The sequence below is a fragment of the Mustelus asterias genome, chromosome 3 (assembly GCF_964213995.1).
Source record: "Mustelus asterias chromosome 3, sMusAst1.hap1.1, whole genome shotgun sequence".
Classification (NCBI taxonomy): Eukaryota; Metazoa; Chordata; class Chondrichthyes; order Carcharhiniformes; family Triakidae; genus Mustelus; species Mustelus asterias.
In genome coordinates this window covers 79,777,740-79,796,043 of record NC_135803.1, presented here as the reverse complement: position 1 = coordinate 79,796,043, position 18,304 = coordinate 79,777,740, and positions in this window count along the sequence as shown.

The following is an 18,304-nucleotide window of genomic DNA, read 5'->3' as shown; positions in this document are numbered from 1 at the left end:
CACACACACACACAAGTATAGTCACACACACACAGAGACACACAGGTATAGTCACACACACACACAGTTATAGTCACACACACACACACGCACACAGATAAGGAAAGTCACACACACACACACACAGGTATAGTCACACATGCACACACACACACACACACACACACACACAAGTACAGTCACACACACACACACAGATAAGTATATTCACACACACACAGGTATAGTCACACATACACACACACATGTATAGTCACACACACACACACAAGGATAGTCACACATACACACGCACCCGCACAGAAGGATACTCACACACACACACACACACGCAAGTATAGTCACACACGCACGAGTATTGTCACACACTCACACACACACACACAAGTATAGTCACAAACACAAGTATAGTCACACACACAAATATAGTCACACACACAACCATAGTCACACACACACACACACACAAGTATAGTCTCACACACACACACACAAGTATAGTCACACACACACAAGTATTGTCACACACATACACACAAGCACACACACGTACAGTCACACTCAAACACACACACAAGTATTGTCACGCACACACACACAAGTATAGTCACACACACACACACACACACACACAAGTATAGTCACACACACACACACGCACACACAAGTATTGTCACACACACACACACACACACAAGTATATTCACACACACACACGCACACATGTATAGTCACACACACACACATACACACACAGGTATAGTCACACACACACACACACACACAAGTATAGTCACACACACACATACACAGGTATAGTCACACAGCACACACACACAAGTATAGTCACACACACGTCACACGCACACAAACACGTATAGTCACACACACAGACACACAACTCTAGTCACACACACACGCACAAGAAAAGTCACACACACACACAAATATAGTCACACACACACGTATAGTCACACACACACGCAATGTATAATCACTCACACACACACTATTCACACACACACACACACACACTAGCCACATGCACACACACAAGTATAGTCACACACATAAGTATAGTCACACATGCACACACACACACGTGTAGCCACACACACACACACACACAGTCACACACACACACACAAGTATAGTCACACACGCACACACACACAAGTATACTCACACAGACACACAGACACACACACGTATAATCACACACACAAACGTATCGTCTCACACACACAGACACACACACATAAGTATAGTCACACACACACAGACGTATAGTCAAACACACACAGACAAGTATAGTCAAACACACACACACACACACGTATAGTCACAGACACACACACAGATAAGTATAGTCACACACACACAGAGTCGTACAGTCACACACACACACAAGTATAGTCACACACACACACACACACAAGTATAGTCACACACACACACAAGTATAGTCTCACACACACAAACACACACACACAAACAAGGATAGTCACCCGCCATCACACAAACACAAGTATAGTCACACACACACATGTGTAGTCACACACACACACACACACACAAGTACAGTCACACACACACACACACACAAGTATAGTCACACACACTCGCACACACAAGTATCGTCACACACACACACACCCGCACACACAAGTATAGTCACACACACAGACACACACACACGTATAATCACACATACACACACACACAAGTATAGTCACACACACACACGTATAGACACAAACACACACAAACACACAAGTATAGTCACACACACACACACATCCACACACAAGTATAGACACACACACACAAACACACACACAAGTATAGTAATACACACACACACACACAAGTATAGTCACACCCATACACAAGTATAGTCACACACACACACACACGTATAGTCACAGACACACACACAGATAAGTATAGTCACACACACACAGAGTCGTACAGTCACACACACACACACACATGTATAGTCACACACACACACACAAGTATAGTCACACACACACAAGTATAGTTTCACACACACAAACACACACACACAAACAAGGATAGTCACACGCCATCACACATACACAAGTATAGTCACACACACACATGTGTAGTCACACACACACACACACACACAATTACAGTCACACACACACAGACACACAGGTATAGTCACACACACACACACACAAGTATAGTCACACACACACATACACAGGTATAGTCACACAGCACACACACACAAGTATAGTCACACACACGTCACACGCACACAAACACGTATAGTCACACACACAGACACACAACTCTAGTCACACACACACACACAAGAAAAGTCACACACACACACAAATATAGTCACACACACACGTATAGTCACACACACATGCAATGTATAATCACACACACACACACTATTCACACACACACACACACACTAGCCACATGCACACACACAAGTATAGTCACACACATAAGTATAGTCACACATACACACACACGTGTAGCCACACACACACACAGTCACACACACACACACAAGTATAGTCACACACGCACACACACACAAGTATACTCACACACATACACAGACACACACACGTATAATCACACACACAAACGTATCGTCTCACACACACAGGCACACACACATAAGTATAGTCACACACACACAGACGTATAGTCAAACACACACAGACAAGTATAGTCAAACACACACACACACACGTATAGTCACAGACACACACACAGATAAGTATAGTCACACACACAGAGTCGTACAGTCACACACACACAAGTATAGTCACACACACACACAAGTATAGTCACACACACACACAAGTATAGTCTCACACACACAAACACATACACACAAACAAGGATAGTCACCCGCCATCACACAAACACAAGTATAGTCACACACACACATGTGTAGTCACACACACACACAAGTACAGTCACACACACACACACACACAAGTATAGTCACACACACTCACACACACAAGTATCGTCACACACACACACACCCGCACACACAAGTATAGTCACACACACAGACACACACACACGTATAATCACACATACACACACACACACAAGTATAGTCACACACACACACGTATAGACACAAACACACACACACACAAACACACACACAAGTATAGTAATACACACACACACACAAGTATAGTCACACCCATACACAAGTATAGTCACACACACACACAACTATAGTCACACACACACACACACAAGTATAGTCACACACACACACACAAGTATAGTCACACACACACACACACACACACACAAGTAGAGTCACTCACACACACAAACACACACACACACAAGTATAGTCTCACACACACACTCACACAATTATTGTCTCACACACACAAACACGCACACACAAGTATGGTCACACACACACAGACACACATGTATATTCACGCACACACATACACACACATGTATAGTCACACACACACACACAAGTATAGTCACACACACACACAGACACACAGGTATAGTCACACACACACAGTTATAGTCACACACACACACACACACAGATAAGGAAAGTCACACACACACACACAGGTATAGTCACAAATGCACACACACACACACAAGTACAGTCACACACACACACACAGATAAGTATATTCACACACACACAGGTATAGTCACACATACACACACACAAGTATAGTCACACACACAAGGATAGTCACACATACACACGCACCCGCACAGAAGGATACTCACACACACACACACACACGCAAGTATCGTCACACACGCACGAGTATTGTCACACACTCACACACACACACACAAGTATAGTCACACACACAAGTATAGTCACACACACAAATATAGTCACACACACACACACAACCATAGTCACACACACACACACACACACAAGTATAGTCTCACACACACACACACAAGTATAGTCACACACACACAAGTATTGTCACACACATACACACAAGCACACACACGTACAGTCACACACAAACACACACACAAGTATAGTCACGCACACACACACAAGTATAGTCACACACACACACAAGTATAGTCACACACACACACACACGCACACACAAGTATTGTCACACACACACACACACACAAGCATATTCACACACACACACATGTATAGTCACACACACACACATACACACACACAAGTATAGATTCACACACACACATACACGAATAGTCACACACTCACACACACACACAAGTATAGTCACACACAGCCACACAGACACACATGTATAGTCACACACACACACACACAAGTATAGTCACACACACACATACACAGGTATAGTCACACAGCACACACACACAAGTATAGTCACACACACATCACACGCACACAAACACGTATAGTCACACACACAGACACACAACTCTAGTCACACACACACACAAATATAGTCACACACACACGTATAGTCACACACATACGCTATGTATAATCACACACACACACACACTATTCACACTCACACACACACACTAGCCACATGCACACACACAAGTATAGTCACACACACAAGTATAGTCACACATACACACACACACACGTGTAGCCACACACACACACACAGTCACACACACACACACAAGTATAGTCACACACGCACACACACACAAGTATACTCACACACACACTCAGACACACACACGTATAGTCACACACACAAACGTATCTTCTCACACACACAGACACACACACATAAGTATAGTCACACACACACAGACGTATAGTCAAACACACACAGACAAGTATAGTCACACACACACACACACACGTATAGTCACAGACACACACACAGATAAGTATAGTCACACACACACACAGAGTCGTACAGTCACACACACACACACACACATGTATAGTCACACACACACACACATGTATAGTCACACACACACACACAAGTATAGTCACACACACACACAAGTATAGTCTCACACACACAAACACACACACACAAACAAGGATAGTCACACGCCATCACACATACACAAGTATAGTCACACACACACATGTGTAGTCACACACACACACACACACAAGTACAGTCACACACACACACACAAGTATAGTCACACACACTCACACACACACAAGTATCGTCACACACACACACCCGCACACACAAGTATAGTCACACACACAGACACACACACACGTATAATCACACATATACACACACACACAAGTATAGTCACACACACACACGTATAGACACAAACACACACAAACACACAAGTATAGTCACACACACACACATCCACACACAAGTATAGACACACACACACAAGTATAGTAATACACACACACACACAACTATAGTCACACCCACACACAAGTATAGTCACACACCCACACACACAACTATAGTCACACACACACACACACACACACATGTATCGTCACACACACACACACAAGTATAGTCACACACACACACACACACAAGTATAGTCACTCACACACACACACACACACACACAAGTATAGTCACACACACACTCACACAATTATTGTCTCACACACGCAAACACGCACACACAAGTATGGTCACACACACACAGACACACATGTATAGTCACACACACACACACACACACACAAGTATAGTCACACACACACACAGACACACAGGTATAGTCACACACACACACACAGTTATAGTCACACACACACACACACAGATAAGGAAAGTCACACACACACACACAGGTATAGTCACACATGCACACACACATACACACACACACACAAGTATCGTCACACACACACAGACACACACACACAAACAAGGATAGTCACATGCAATCACACACACAAGCAGTCACACACACACATGTGTAGTCACACACACACACACACACACACAAGTACAGTCACACACACACAGACGTATAGTCAAACACACACAGACAAGTATAGTCACACACACACGTATAGTCACAGACACACACACAGATAAGTATAGTCACACACACACGGAGTCGTACAGTCACACACACACACACAAGTATAGTCACACACACACACACAAGTATAGTCTCACACACACAAACACACACACACAAACAAGGATAGTCACACGCCATCACACATACACAAGTATAGTCACACACACACATGTGTAGTCACACACACACACACACACACACACAAGTACAGTCACACACACACACACAAGTATAGTCACACACACTCACACACACACAAGTATCGTCACACACACACACCCGCACACACAAGTATAGTCACACACACAGACACACACACACGTATAATCACACATACACACACACAAGTATAGTCACACACACACACACGTATAGACACAAACACACAAGTATAGTCACACACACACACACATCCACACACAAGTATAGACACACACACACACACACAACTATAGTCACACCCACACACAAGTATAGTCACACACACACACACACAAGTATAGTCACACACACACACACGTATAGTCACTCACACACACACATACACACACACAAGTATAGTCACACACACACTCACACAATTATTGTCTCACACACACAAACACGCACACACAAGTATGGTCACACACACACAGACACACATGTATAGTCACGCACACACATACACACACATGTATAGTCACACACACACACACAGGTATAGTCACACACACACACACAGACACACAGGTATAGTCTCACACACACACACACACAGATAAGGAAAGTCACACACACACACACACAGGTAGAGTCACACATGCACACACACACACACACACAAGTATAGTCACACACACACACACAAAAATAGTCTCACACACACACACAGACACACACAGACACACACACACAAACAAGGATAGTCACACGCAATCACACACACAAGCAGTCACACACACACATGTGTAGTCACACACACACAAGTACAGTCACACACACACACACAGATAAGTATATTCACACACACACAGGTATTGTCACACATACACACACACACATTTATAGTCACACACACACACAAGTATAGTCACACACACACACACACCCGCACAGAAGGATACTCACACACACACACACATGCAAGTATAGTCACACACGCACAAGTATTGACACATACACACGCACACACATACACACACATGTATAGTCACACACACACACACACACACACACAAGTATAGTCACACACAGACACACAGGTATAGTCACACACACACACACAGTTATAGTCACACACACACACACAGATAAGGACAGTCACACACACACACACACACAGGTATAGTCACACATGCACACACACACACACAAGTATAGTCACACACACACACACAAGTATAGTCTCACACACACACACACACACAGACACACACACACAAACAAGGATAGTCACACGCAATCACACACACAAGCAGTCACACACACACATGTGTAGTCACACACACAAACACACACACACAAGTACAGTCACACACACACAGATAAGTATATTCACACACACAGGTATCGTCACACATGCACACACACACACACACACAAGTATAGTCACACACACACACAAATATAGTCACACACACACTCACACAATTATTGTCTCACACACACAAACACGCACACACAAGTATGGTCACACACACACAGACACACATGTATAGTCACGCACACACATACACACACATGTATCGTCACACACACACACACACACACACACTCACACAAGTATTGTCTCACACACACAAACACGCACACACAGGTATGGTCACACACACACAGACAAACATGTATAGTCACGCACACACACAAGTATAGTCACACACACAAACAAGTATAGTCACACACACACACCCGCACACACAAGTATAGTCACACGCACACACAATTATAGACACACACACACACACAAGTATTGGCACACACACACACACACACACAAGTATAGTCACACACACACACACACAAGTATAGTCACACACACACACAAACACACACATGTATAGTCACACACACACACACACACACACAAGTATAGTCACACACACACACAGCCACACAGGTATAGTCACACACACACACACACAGATAAGGAAAGTCACACACACACACACAGGTATCGTCACACATACACACACACACAAGTATAGTCACACACACACACACAAGTATAGTCTCACACAGACACACACACACAAACAAGGATAGTCACACGCAATCACACACACAAGTAGTCACACACACACGTGTAGTCACACACACACACACACACAAGTACAGTCACACACACACACACACAGATAAGGAAAGTCACACACACACACACACAGGTATAGTCACACATACACACACACACACACAAGTATAGTCACACACACACACAAGTATAGTCACACACACACACACACACAGATAAGGAAAGTCACACACACACACACAGGTATCGTCACACATACACACACACACAAGTATAGTCACACACACACACACAAGTATAGTCTCACACACACACACACACACAGACACACACACACAAACAAGGATAGTCACACGCAATCACACACACAAGTAGTCACACACACACGTGTAGTCACACACACACACACACACACAAGTACAGTCACACACACACACACACAGATAAGGAAAGTCACACACACACACACACGCACAGGTATAGTCACACATACACACACACACACACAAGTATAGTCACACACACACACAAGTATAGTCACACACACACACACACACACCCGCACACAAGGATACTCACACACACACGCAAGTATAGTCACACACGCACAAGTATAGTCACACACTCACACACACACACGCACACACACAAGTATAGTCACACACACAAGTATAGTCACACACACACACACACACACACACACAAGTATAGTCACACACACAAGTATAGTCACACACACACAAGTATTGTCACACACACACAAGTATTGTCACACACATACACACACGCACACACACGTACAGTCACACACACACACAAGTATAGTCACGCACACACACAAGTATAGTCACACACACGCACACACAAGTATTGTCACACACACACACACAAGTATAGTCACACACACACACACAAGTATATTCACACACACACACACACACACAAGTATAGTCACACACTCACACATACACACACACAAGCATAGATTCACACACACACATACACGTATAGTCACACACACACACACACACAAGTATAGTCACACACAGACACACAGGTATAGTCACACACACACATACAAGTATAGTTACACATACACATACACAGGTATAGTCACACATACACACACACACACAAGTATAGTCACACACACGTCACACGCACACACACACGTATAGTCACAAACACACATGCACACACACAGACACACAACTCTAGTCATACACATACACACACACACACACAAACACACACAAGTATAGTCACACACACACACACACAAGTATAGACACACACACACACACAAGTATAGTCACACACACACGTATTGTCACACACACACACACACACGCAAAGTATAATCACACACACACACACTATTCACACACACACACACTAGCCACACGCACACACACAAGTATAGTCACACACACAGAAGTATAGTCACGCATACACACACACACATACACACACACGTATAGCCACACACACACACACATACAGTCACACACACACACACATGTATAGTCACACACACACACACAAGTATAGTCACACACACACACAAGTATAGTCTCACACACACAAACACACACACACAAACAAGGATAGTCACACGCCATCACACATACACAAGTATAGTCACACACACACATGTGTAGTCACACACACACACACACACAAGTACAGTCACTCACACACACACAAGTATAGTCACACACACTCACACACACACAAGTATCGTCACACACACACACCCGCACACACAAGTATAGTCACACACACAGACACACACACACGTATAATCACACATATACACACACACACAAGTATAGTCACACACACACACGTATAGACACAAACACACACAAACACACAAGTATAGTCACACACACACACATCCACACACAAGTATAGACACACACACACAAGTATAGTAATACACACACACACACAACTATAGTCACACCCACACACAAGTATAGTCACACACCCACACACACAACTATAGTCACACACACACACACACACATGTATCGTCACACACACACACACAAGTATAGTCACACACACACACACACACAAGTATAGTCACTCACACACACACACACACACACACAAGTATAGTCACACACACACTCACACAATTATTGTCTCACACACGCAAACACGCACACACAAGTATGGTCACACACACACAGACACACATGTATAGTCACACACACACACACACACACAAGTATAGTCACACACACACACAGACACACAGGTATAGTCACACACACACACACAGTTATAGTCACACACACACACACACAGATAAGGAAAGTCACACACACACACACAGGTATAGTCACACATGCACACACACATACACACACACACACAAGTATCGTCACACACACACAGACACACACACACAAACAAGGATAGTCACATGCAATCACACACACAAGCAGTCACACACACACATGTGTAGTCACACACACACACACACACACACAAGTACAGTCACACACACACAGACGTATAGTCAAACACACACAGACAAGTATAGTCACACACACACGTATAGTCACAGACACACACACAGATAAGTATAGTCACACACACACGGAGTCGTACAGTCACACACACACACACAAGTATAGTCACACACACACACACAAGTATAGTCTCACACACACAAACACACACACACAAACAAGGATAGTCACACGCCATCACACATACACAAGTATAGTCACACACACACATGTGTAGTCACACACACACACACACACACACAAGTACAGTCACACACACACACACAAGTATAGTCACACACACTCACACACACACAAGTATCGTCACACACACACACCCGCACACACAAGTATAGTCACACACACAGACACACACACACGTATAATCACACATACACACACACACACAAGTATAGTCACACACACACACGTATAGACACAAACACACAAGTATAGTCACACACACACACACATCCACACACAAGTATAGACACACACACACACACACAACTATAGTCACACCCACACACAAGTATAGTCACACACACACACACACAAGTATAGTCACACACACACACACGTATAGTCACTCACACACACACATACACACACACAAGTATAGTCACACACACACTCACACAATTATTGTCTCACACACACAAACACGCACACACAAGTATGGTCACACACACACAGACACACATGTATAGTCACGCACACACATACACACACATGTATAGTCACACACACACACACACACAGGTATAGTCACACACACACACACAGACACACAGGTATAGTCTCACACACACACACACACAGATAAGGAAGGTCACACACACACACACAGGTAGAGTCACACATGCACACACACACACACACACAAGTATAGTCACACACACACACACAAAAATAGTCTCACACACACACACAGACACACACAGACACACACACACAAACAAGGATAGTCACACGCAATCACACACACAAGCAGTCACACACACACATGTGTAGTCACACACACACAAGTACAGTCACACACACACACACAGATAAGTATATTCACACACACACAGGTATTGTCACACATACACACACACACATTTATAGTCACACACACACACAAGTATAGTCACACACACACACACACCCGCACAGAAGGATACTCACACACACACACACATGCAAGTATAGTCACACACGCACAAGTATTGACACATACACACGCACACACATACACACACATGTATAGTCACACACACACACACACACACAAGTATAGTCACACACAGACACACAGGTATAGTCACACACACACACACAGTTATAGTCACACACACACACAGATAAGGACAGTCACACACACACACACACACAGGTATAGTCACACATGCACACACACACACACAAGTATAGTCACACACACACACACAAGTATAGTCTCACACACACACACACACACAGACACACACACACAAACAAGGATAGTCACACGCAATCACACACACAAGCAGTCACACACACACATGTGTAGTCACACACACAAACACACACACACAAGTACAGTCACACACACACAGATAAGTATATTCACACACACACAGGTATCGTCACACATGCACACACACACACACACACACAAGTATAGTCACACACACACACAAATATAGTCACACACACACTCACACAATTATTGTCTCACACACACAAACACGCACACACAAGTATGGTCACACACACACAGACACACATGTATAGTCACGCACACACATACACACACATGTATCGTCACACACACACACACACACACACACACTCACACAAGTATTGTCTCACACACACAAACACGCACACACAGGTATGGTCACACACACACAGACAAACATGTATAGTCACGCACACACACAAGTATAGTCACACACACAAACAAGTATAGTCACACACACACACCCGCACACACAAGTATAGTCACACGCACACACAATTATAGACACACACACACACACAAGTATTGGCACACACACACACACACACACAAGTATAGTCACACACACACACACACAAGTATAGTCACACACACACACAAACACACACATGTATAGTCACACACACACACACACACACACAAGTATAGTCACACACACACACAGCCACACAGGTATAGTCACACACACACACACACAGATAAGGAAAGTCACACACACACACACAGGTATCGTCACACATACACACACACACAAGTATAGTCACACACACACACACAAGTATAGTCTCACACACACACACACACACAGACACACACACACAAACAAGGATAGTCACACGCAATCACACACACAAGTAGTCACACACACACGTGTAGTCACACACACACACACACACAAGTACAGTCACACACACACACACACAGATAAGGAAAGTCACACACACACACACACACACACAGGTATAGTCACACATACACACACACACACACAAGTATAGTCACACACACACACAAGTATAGTCACACACACACACACACACCCGCACACAAGGATACTCACACACACACGCAAGTATAGTCACACACGCACAAGTATAGTCACACACTCACACACACACGCACACACACAAGTATAGTCACACACACAAGTATAGTCACACACACACACACACACACACAAGTATAGTCACACACACAAGTATAGTCACACACACACAAGTATTGTCACACACACACAAGTATTGTCACACACATACACACACGCACACACACGTACAGTCACACACACACACAAGTATAGTCACGCACACACACAAGTATAGTCACACACACGCACACACAAGTATTGTCACACACACACACACAAGTATAGTCACACACACACACACAAGTATATTCACACACACACACACACACACAAGTATAGTCACACACTCACACATACACACACACAAGCATAGATTCACACACACACATACACGTATAGTCACACACACACACACACACAAGTATAGTCACACACAGACACACAGGTATAGTCACACACACACATACAAGTATAGTTACACATACACATACACAGGTATAGTCACACATACACACACACACACAAGTATAGTCACACACACGTCACACGCACACACACACGTATAGTCACAAACACACATGCACACACACAGACACACAACTCTAGTCATACACATACACACACACACACACAAACACACACAAGTATAGTCACACACACACACACACAAGTATAGACACACACACACACACAAGTATAGTCACACACACACCTATTGTCACACACACACACACACGCAAAGTATAATCACACACACACACACTATTCACACACACACACACTAGCCACACGCACACACACAAGTATAGTCACACACACAGAAGTATAGTCACGCATACACACACACACATACACACACACGTATAGCCACACACACACACACATACAGTCACACACACACACACAAGTATAGTCACTCACGCACACACACACAAGTATAGTCACACACACACACACAGACACACACACGTATAGTCACACACACAAACGTATCGTCTCACACACACAGACACACACACACAAGTATAGTCACACACACACACACACAGAGTCGTATAGTCACACACACACAAGTATAGTCACACACACACACACACAAGTATAGTCACACACACACAATTATAGTCACACACACACACAGACACACACACATGTATTGTCACACACACAGACAGACACACAAGTATAGTCACACAAACACACACACACAAGTATAATCTCACACACGCACACTCGCAGACACACTCACACAAACAAGGATAGTCACACGCAAACACATAGTCACACACACACACACCCACGTGTAGTCACACACACACACAAGTACAGTCACACAAACACACACTCGTATAGTCACGCACACACAACTATAGTCACACACACACAGACACACAGGTTTCGTCACACACACACACAGATAAGTAAAGTCACACACACACACACACACAGGTATAGTCACACATACACACAAGTATAGTCACACACACACACAAGTATAGTCACACACACACACACACACACAATTATAGTCACTCACACACACACACACACACAAGTATAGTCACACACTCTCACACACACACACACCAGTATAGTCACACACTCAGGTATAGTCACACACACACACACACGCACACACACACAACTATAGTCACACACACACGCACACACAAGTATAGTCACACACACACTCAAGTATAGTCACACACAAACACACACACACACAAGTATCGTCACGCACACGCACACAAGTATAGTCACACACACACACACACACAAGTATAGTCACACTCAGACACGCACACACAAGTATTGTCACACACACACACAAGTATAGTCTCACACACACACTCACACAATTATTGTCTCACACACACAAACACGCACACACAAGTATGGTCACACACACACAGACACACATGTATATTCACGCACACACATACACACACATGTATAGTCACACACACACACACAAGTATAGTCACACACACACACAGACACACAGGTATAGTCACACACACACAGTTATAGTCACACACACACACACACACACAGATAAGGAAAGTCACACACACACACACAGGTATAGTCACAAATGCACACACACACACAAGTACAGTCACACACACACACACAGATAAGTATATTCACACACACACAGGTATAGTCACACATACACACACACAAGTATAGTCACACACACACACACAAGGATAGTCACACATACACACGCACCCGCACAGAAGGATACTCACACACACACACACACGCAAGTATCGTCACACACGCACGAGTATTGTCACACACTCACACACACACACACAAGTATAGTCACACACACAAGTATAGTCACACACACAAATATAGTCACACACACACACACAACCATAGTCACACACACACACACACACACACAATTATAGTCTCACACACACACACACAAGTATAGTCACACACACACAAGTATTGTCACACACATACACACAAGCACACACACGTGCAGTCACACACAAACACACACACAAGTATAGTCACGCACACACACACAAGTAAAGTCACACACACACACACACACAAGTATAGTCACACACACACACACGCACACACAAGTATTGTCACACACACACACACACAAGCATATTCACACACACACACGCACACATGTATAGTCACACACACACACATACACACACACAAGTATAGATTCACACACACACATACACGTATAGTCACACACTCACACACACACACAAGTATAGTCACACACACCCACACAGACACACATGTATAGTCACACACACACACACACACACAAGTATAGTCACACACACACATACACAGGTATAGTCACACAGCACACACACACAAGTATAGTCACACACACATCACACGCACACAAACACGTATAGTCACACACACAGACACACAACTCTAGTCACACACACACACAAATATAGTCACACACACACGTATAGTCACACACACACGCTATGTATAATCACACACACACACACACTATTCACACACACACACACACACTAGCCACATGCACACACACAAGTATAGTCACACACACAAGTATAGTCACACATACACACACACACACGTGTAGCCACACACACACACACACAGTCACACACACACACACAAGTATAGTCACACACGCACACACACACAAGTATACTCACACACACACACAGACACACACACGTATAGTCACACACACAAACGTATCGTCTCACACACACAGACACACACACATAAGTATAGTCACACACACACAGACGTATAGTCAAACACACACAGACAAGTATAGTCACACACACACACACACGTATAGTCACAGACACACACACAGATAAGTATAGTCACACACACACACAGAGTCGTACAGTCACACACACACACACACACACATGTATAGTCACACACACACACACAAGTATAGTCACACACACACACAAGTATAGTCTCACACACACAAACACACACACACAAACAAGGATAGTCACACGCCATCACACATACACAAGTATAGTCACACACACACATGTGTAGTCACACACACACACACACACACACACACAAGTACAGTCACACACACACACACAAGTATAGTCACACACACTCACACACACACAAGTATCGTCACACACACACACCCGCACACACAAGTATAGTCACACACACAGACACACACACACGTATAATCACACATATACACACACACACAAGTATAGTCACACACACACACGTATAGACACAAACACACACAAACACACAAGTATAGTCACACAGACACACACATCCACACACAAGTATAGACACACACACACAAGTATAGTAATACACACACACACACACAACTATAGTCACACCCACACACAAGTATAGTCACACACCCACACACACAACTATAGTCACACACACACACACACACACCTGTATCGTCACACACACACACACAAGTATAGTCACACACACACACACACACAAGTATAGTCACTCACACACACACACACACACACACAAGTATAGTCACACACACACTCACACAATTATTGTCTCACACACGCAAACACGCACACACAAGTATGGTCACACACACACAGACACACATGTATAGTCACACACACACACACACACACAAGTATAGTCACACACACACACAGACACACAGGTATAGTCACACACACACACACAGTTATAGTCACACACACACACACACACACAGATAAGGAAAGTCACACACACACACACAGGTATAGTCACACATGCACACACACATACACACACACACACAAGTATCGTCACACACACACAGACACACACACACAAACAAGGATAGTCACATGCAATCACACACACAAGCAGTCACACACACACATGTGTAGTCACACACACACACACACACACACACAAGTACAGTCACACACACACAGACGTATAGTCAAACACACACAGACAAGTATAGTCACACACACACGTATAGTCACAGACACACACACAGATAAGTATAGTCACACACACACACGGAGTCGTACAGTCACACACACACACACACACACACAAGTATAGTCACACACACACACACAAGTATAGTCTCACACACACAAACACACACACACAAACAAGGATAGTCACACGCCATCACACATACACAAGTATAGTCACACACACACATGTGTAGTCACACACACACACACACACACACAAGTACAGTCACACACACACACACAAGTATAGTCACACACACTCACACACACACAAGTATCGTCACACACACACACCCGCACACACAAGTATAGTCACACACACAGACACACACACACGTATAATCACACATACACACACACACACAAGTATAGTCACACACACACACACGTATAGACACAAACACACAAGTATAGTCACACACACACACACACAAGTATAGTCACACA